The sequence below is a fragment of the Oxyura jamaicensis genome, chromosome 1, assembly GCF_011077185.1.
Source record: "Oxyura jamaicensis isolate SHBP4307 breed ruddy duck chromosome 1, BPBGC_Ojam_1.0, whole genome shotgun sequence".
Lineage (NCBI taxonomy): Eukaryota > Metazoa > Chordata > Aves > Anseriformes > Anatidae > Oxyura > Oxyura jamaicensis.
Genome location: NC_048893.1, coordinates 101,409,293 through 101,416,108, shown reverse-complemented (window position 1 = coordinate 101,416,108; position 6,816 = coordinate 101,409,293). Strand labels below are relative to the sequence as shown.

The window sequence follows — 6,816 nt, the reverse complement described above, 5'->3', positions numbered from 1 at the left end:
TTAAAAAGGAGTCTTTGGGGAGGAGTCCCAAGAGACAAGAATGGAAATGCGGTTTTCTCTGGAGCATGGCCAAAGATTTTACTGCAAATATTGCATTATGCAAACTGTTACTTATTTGTGACAACTGAACAGTCAAGAGCTACCTCATGTTAACATTTTACTGATGTCCCATAAAGCTAACAACATTTGTGTATCTCTCAAAAGGTTTTTAAGTCTTGCATATATATTTGGCATCCTCCCCATTCTTCCTTTGAATGGCTTTTTGGAATGTATTCCACACTTCACCTAGTTTGTCATTAAAGAAAATTATTTTCAAGAAAACCTTATTCTATGTGGCCCATTAAAACCATCACCAAAACAGGCTTCTGTAAAAACTTCAATTTCTCACCTGAGGTTTGCTAATTCCTAATTTTGTTTCTTGATCATGGGATGGTCTACGCAACACCAGGACTGCTGGCACCTGATGGATTGCACCTTTCTCAGAGGAGGAAAAAGATTTCTGCACAGAATTAGCAAGGCTGATCAATAGAACTTTACACTAGATTTGAAAGGGAAAAGGGATCAAACCAAGCCTGCCAGTGATAAGCTATGGGATGGCATGCCACACTGAGGGACTGCATTCTAGTACGATCCTTTACTCTTCTCTACAAGGTGCTGGGTAAAATGAAGCATGTTTTAAATATTTCTACACCAATTCATGCATCATGAGGAACAAGCAGGAGGAGCTAGAAGCCTTGGCTCAGTCCCAGAGCTGTGATATTGGCATAAGTGAAACCTGGTGGGAGAAATCCTGGGATGGATTATTATGTGTGGTGTGTTATGATTGACAGTTATAGCCTCTTCAGGGCTATATGTCCAGGGAAGGGATAGGCAGGGCAGTTGTGGTGGGGGATTGAACTGTATGTAATGGATGGCCTGAACTGTATGGAGCTTACAGTTGGCAATGACACAGTTGAGAGCCTCTGGGTAAGGATTAAGGGACAAGCAAATAAAGGCGATGTTGCTGTGGGAGTCTCCTATAGACCACCCAGCCAGGATGATGAAACTGGTGAAATATTCTTTAAGAAACTAAGAGAGGCATCTCGATTAGCTGGCCTTGTCCTTATGGGTGACTCTAACTTGCCAGATATGAACTGGGAATACCACACAGCTGATAGGTACAGGTTCAGGAGATTCCTAAAACACCTTATTGATAACTTCTTGGTGCAGGTGCTAAGAGAACTGACTAGGAAAGGCACCCTCCTAGATCTGTTTCTTGTGAACAGAGAGGGTCTACTGGGTGAGCTGGTGATTGGTGGCCATCTTGGCCATGGTGACCATGAAGTAGTTGAGTGTAAAGTCTTTGGTGATAGGAAGAAAACTGCCAACAAAACTTTAGCCCTGGATATGGGGAAAGCAGAATTCAGGCTGTTCAGGGAACTAATTAGTACAGTCCCCTAAGAAACTGCTTTTGAAGACATTGGGGTCCATCAGTGCTGGTGACTTTTTAAGTACCACCTCTTAAGAGCCCAGGAGCAAGCAAATCCAAAATATCAGAAGTCAAGCATGTAGGTAGAAGGTCAGCTTGACTAAGCAGGGATATTCTGATAGAACTTAGGCAGAAAAAGAAAGTGTATGGTCACTGAAAGCAAGGTTGGGTGACAAGGGAGGACAACAAAGATACTGTTTGCCATTTTAGGGAGAAAATTTGTGCAGCCAAAGTTCAATTAGAATTGAAGTTGGCCAGTACTGTGGAGGACAATAAAAAGTTTTTTTTAAATAAGTTAACAGCAAAAAGAGCACCAAAAATAACATTAGTGCATTAATTAAAGATGATCACGTCACAAACAGGGACATAGAAAAAGCAGAGATTATTAAGGCTTTCTTTGCCTCCGTCTTCAACACCAATAATTGGCCTTAGGAATGTAGGTGCCCTGACTTGGAGGACTGTGACTGCAGAAATGATAAACTCCCAGCCAACCCCTAACTTGTACGGGATTTACTGCTCCAGCTAGATGCATGTAGCCCAATGGGATTCGCCCCAGGGTACTCAGAGAGCCACCTGATGTCATCACAAGACCTCTCTCAACTATTTTTCAATGGTCCTGGGAATCCAGAAAGCTCCCAGTTGACTGGAAGCTGGCAAATGTTATTCCAATTTTCAAGATGGGCAAGAAGGAAGATCCTGGTAATTACAGGCCTGTCAGTCTCATTTCAGTGCCTGGAAAAATTATGGAGAATTTTTTTCTGGGAGTTGTTGAAAAACACCTGAAGGACAATGCGGTCATTGGTCAATGCCAACATGGGTTTAGGAAGGGAAGGTCCTGCTTAACACACTTAATTGCTTTTTATGACAAGGCTACCAACCTAGTTGAGCAGGTGAAGAAGGTAGACATAGTCTTTTTGGATTTCAGCAAAGCTTTCCATACTGCTTCGCACAGCATCCTTCTGGACAAAATGTCCAGCATACAGTTAGACAAATGCACAATATGATGGGTGAACCATTGGCTGATGGGTCAGGCTTAAAGGGTCATGATAGAAAGGTGTTAGATGAGGCTGACAGCCAGTCACTGTAGGGGTTCTGCAGGGCTCCCTCCAATTTAGGGCCAATTCTCTTCAATGTTTTCATAAATGACTTGGATGCAGGACTTGAAGGTATGCTAAGTAAGTTTGTGGATGACACTAAAATGCGAGGAGCTGTTGATTCTATCAAGGCCTTGCAGAGAGATCTTGATGAATTAGAGAGCTGGGCACGTGACTGTCCTGCTCTACTCTTTGCTGGTGTGGCCTCACCTCGAGTACTGTGTGCAGTTTTGGGTGTTGCAGTATAATAAGGACATGAAGCTTTTAGAGAGTGTCCAAAGGAGGGCTATGAAGATGGTGAAGGGTCTAAAGGGGAAGATGAATGAACAGCATCTGAGGTCACTTGGTTTGTTCAGCCAAGAGCAGAGGAGACTGAGGAGGAGACTTCATGATGGCCTACAGCCTCCTTATAAGGGGGAGCAGAGGTGGAGGCACTGATCTCTTCTCTCTTGTGACCAGCGACAGGACCTGAGGGAATGACATGGAACTGCGATGAGAGGTTCAGGCTGTTTGGAAAAGGTTCTTCACTGAGAGTGTGGTTGGGCCAGGCTGCCCGGGGAAGCGGTCATGGCACCGAACCCAAAGGAGTTCAAGAAGTGTTTAGACAATGCTCTCAGACAGATGATCTGATTTTTAGGTGGTCCTATATGGAGCCAGGAGTTAGACTCAATGATCCTTTTGGGTCCCTTCCAACTGAGGGTATGTTATGATTCTAATTGCTTTTGGAGACTTCCTGTTCCTTATCCAGATATCTCCTGTTCTTTTCAGCAGTTGATATCTACAACAGCTTGTCAACAAGAGCTAGTTTTCAGCCAGCTCTCAAGAAGTGTACCTTTCTCAGTAAGACTGGCTGGCAGACTTGCATTTTAATATGAGTACTGAATTTCAAACCTGATCATCTCTTCATCAGATGTCTAATTTAAAAACCCCTGACACAATATAAAATCATAAAATATCCCAAGTTGGAAGGGACGCACCAGGATCATAAAGTCCAGCTCCTGGCACCACACAGGTCTACCCAAAAATTCATACCATGTGGTTAAGTGCACAGTACAAATGCTTCTTAAACTCTGACAGGTTTGGTGCAGTGACAACTTCCCTGGGGAGACTGTTACAGTGTGCAACAACCCTCTCAGTGAAGAACCTCTTCCTGATGTGTAGCCTGAACCTCCCCTGCTTCAGCTTGACACCATTCCTGTGGGTCCTGTCACTGGTCACTAAACAGAATAGATCAGTGGATAATGTAAATTGGTTTAAGAGACGGGATGTTAGGGAAGAAAGGATACCTTTCTGACTTCCAGGATCTGTCAATGGGCTGACCCTCTCTTTCCCCCACATTGGGATGTTGTGGGGTAAGATTTGAACGCTTGGTTGTACCAGATGTCTCAGTGAAAACTTAGAAATCTCTAGAGTCTTTGTGCCTTTTAATGCATTAATAGCCAGAATGAGTACCTGTGTATTTCATGTGTACTCTGTTTGTCTCTGTGGAGTTTCTGTGTTTCCTTATTATCAACCACTTGTACTTTCAAGGTACATTTGTGTTGTCTAAGGTACAGTAGAACACAGTTTTAGGAATGTGTGGAGTGCTTGCATTGTTATTTACATCTTTCTTGTTTATGGTTGTTACTGTGTATCGATTACCAGAACATAATGCTAGCTGGAGTTTTGGTAAATTAAAAATTTCTCTGTAGTCACACATCTCAGTGTGAGTGGAACACAAGGGAGATGTTTTCCATGTAATCAAGAAGAAATTCTGCATTTAAACTTTTCCACTATCAAATCACCTAAGACGTTTTCTTTGGATTTTGTCATTCAGGCAGTCAAAATTTCCCTTCCCCGTATTTTCCCGAATCTCACAGGACAGTTAGGGGAGAAGTCAAAGGACTCACAGTTAATCTTCCCTTAGGGGCTTTTGCATTTGCATCTTTATATATGCATTCTTCTTGTGGCCTTCAGTTCACATATATTCTCTTTTTCCTCTGTATAGGTAAGTTCTAGTTTTCAGCATGCTTCACTGCTAGCCAGAACCCTTTAATAAAAGCTTTGCCTTATACAGACACTCTATTTTCAACAATATAGGCTTTGAGTTAAATGGCACAAAAGTAATCACAGCTGCATAATTAGCCACTAAAAGAAATCTTGAATTTCTACAAAGCATATTCTGTAAAGAAGGCTGTGACTCAAGGTTTTTAATATTTCTTGGTACGATATTTTTGAAACTAGTAAGGCCATGTAAACATGATATGGTGAAAATATAAAAACTTGACAGAGGCAAGAATGCCATTTCCAAACAGAGCATCTTGCTACCAAGACAGGAGTGTCTAGGGATTGTATAGATCTTCTTACACCAAAAATACACTTCAGTCTCCAATATCCATCACTGGGTCTCAATCTTTAATGAACGGTGGCTTCAGGCAATATTTAATTGGGTAGTACAGTAATTTCTGAGATCAAGATATAAATTCATTACAGACTAGATTGCAACTGACAAACTCATTTCACCTATGACCTAAACTGATTATGAACTCAACTCTTCTCAGGTAGGAAGCTGATATATAGAATTGTTTTAAACTCATTTCAGGGGATTTAGAGTTGACATTTTTAGTGGTTTAATCTGGGATTTAACCTGAAACCTGTTACTTGAAGAGCTAACCAAATCCAAGTTGTACAGGTAAAGCATATATATACATATATATATATGGGATCATTTTTATTATTTAAAATACGACTTTTTATGGGGAAAGACAAAACAGGTTTTTGGTGTGTTGTTTTTTTTTTGTTTGTTTGTTTTTGCAGTACTAAGATGTAATATCAGAAATGTGTCTATTTGCTATGTCTTTGAATGTGCATTAAAATTACAAATGTTAAATAATGTTACAGTGCTCACAACACTTGTTTTGTCAGTTTCACTGGCACAGTTTTAAAAGATATTTTCCATGAAATGGAATACAGACAGCCCTAATGGCAGACATTGGTCAATATCTTTTGTAAAACAGATCCCTAACAATTTGCCACAAGTGTAGAGCTCAGCTGAAAGGGAAGAGAACAGACATTTGGATATGTTGTAATTGAGCAAAGCAAATGATACGTGATTAAAAGCTTTTAATAATCACTAAAATTCTCTTTCTCAACAGAAATGAAGGACTGGCTAGCTCCATGCCTGGGTGAACAAAGACTTTTCAAGAACGTTTCACTGCTGGTTTGTAAGTTTACTGTTTTAACAGATACTCCCATTGATCATTGCCTTACATTTTTTCACTACATATTCAAAATTGACATATATTTGAATACTTAGCATTATATGGTTATTGGAGCTATTCATTTAGTAGGTCAAGTAATCATTATATTTCACTAGGATGCTGGGTTTTAATTCATTTAACATTTTAATCTTCCATCAGTTTTTCCTTTAAGAGGATTTCAGTGCATATACAGGATTTGTATAAATCTGTGCAGTAAATTTGTTCTTTTAACAGTTTTATTCTTTCATCAGAAATTCATTTAAATGGATTCCACTATATATCACTTTCACTGCCAGTGTGGCTTTAGGTCAGGTTGTAATTGATGCAAAAGCAATGAGGTATTAAAAGAGGAAATATCTGAAATTGGAAAGGGTTCAGAAAGTGTGCCATTGTAAGGCCATGGCATTCTTCGGGTATGATGGGGTATGGACCACTAATAAACCATTTTGGTTGAAAGCCTTGTATAATTGCTAATTTCAGTCTGTAGTATAAAATCAGAATTTGTGCTAAGAGCTTTGGAGTTGGCTTTAAAGTTTGAAGGGGCATATCAACAAAAGAAACAACTTCAGTTTGTAGATGTTATGTATTTGACATATTCAGCTCTTCTCTTCTGATGATGTCAGTTGCTCTGTTGGTACAGAATACATAGAACAGTAACTATAATACATGACTTTTTTTTTCCCCAAGTTTTAAGGTGGATTGTAAATGGCAAAGAGTGACAGAAAAAAAAAAAAAAATGAATCTAGCAACTGATTTTGTGTGTGTGTGTGTACAGAGAAAGGAGATATGGAGAAAAGGGAGCATGAAGTGGATAAAGTAAATACCCTCAGACTTCCTAGATATAGCAAGAACCTAGAAAAAGTTATTTTGTAAATTTCTATATATCATCTGCTACCCTTTAATATAAGCAGAATAAGGATATACTTTTCAAAATAACTTGACAAGATCGTTAAGTTTCACTACAAAGCTGGAAGCGTGAGTTCATACGTTGTTCCTGATTCAGCCCCAAAGCTGT

At 39.8% G+C, this 6,816-nt stretch overlaps 1 protein-coding gene across 1 annotated transcript in view; it reads left to right on the top strand.

Annotated features, from left to right (window-relative positions):
• Positions 1–5,150: 5,150 nt before the first annotated feature.
• LOC118160584 (SAM domain-containing protein SAMSN-1-like) overlaps positions 5,151–6,816 on the top strand; it is a 104,956-nt gene continuing 103,290 nt past the window's right edge. Inside the window, exons 1-2 of the mRNA XM_035315397.1 lie at positions 5,151–5,233; positions 5,697–5,765. The gene's annotated coding sequence lies outside the window, so the exon portion shown is untranslated. The remainder of the gene's footprint in view (positions 5,234–5,696; positions 5,766–6,816) is intronic.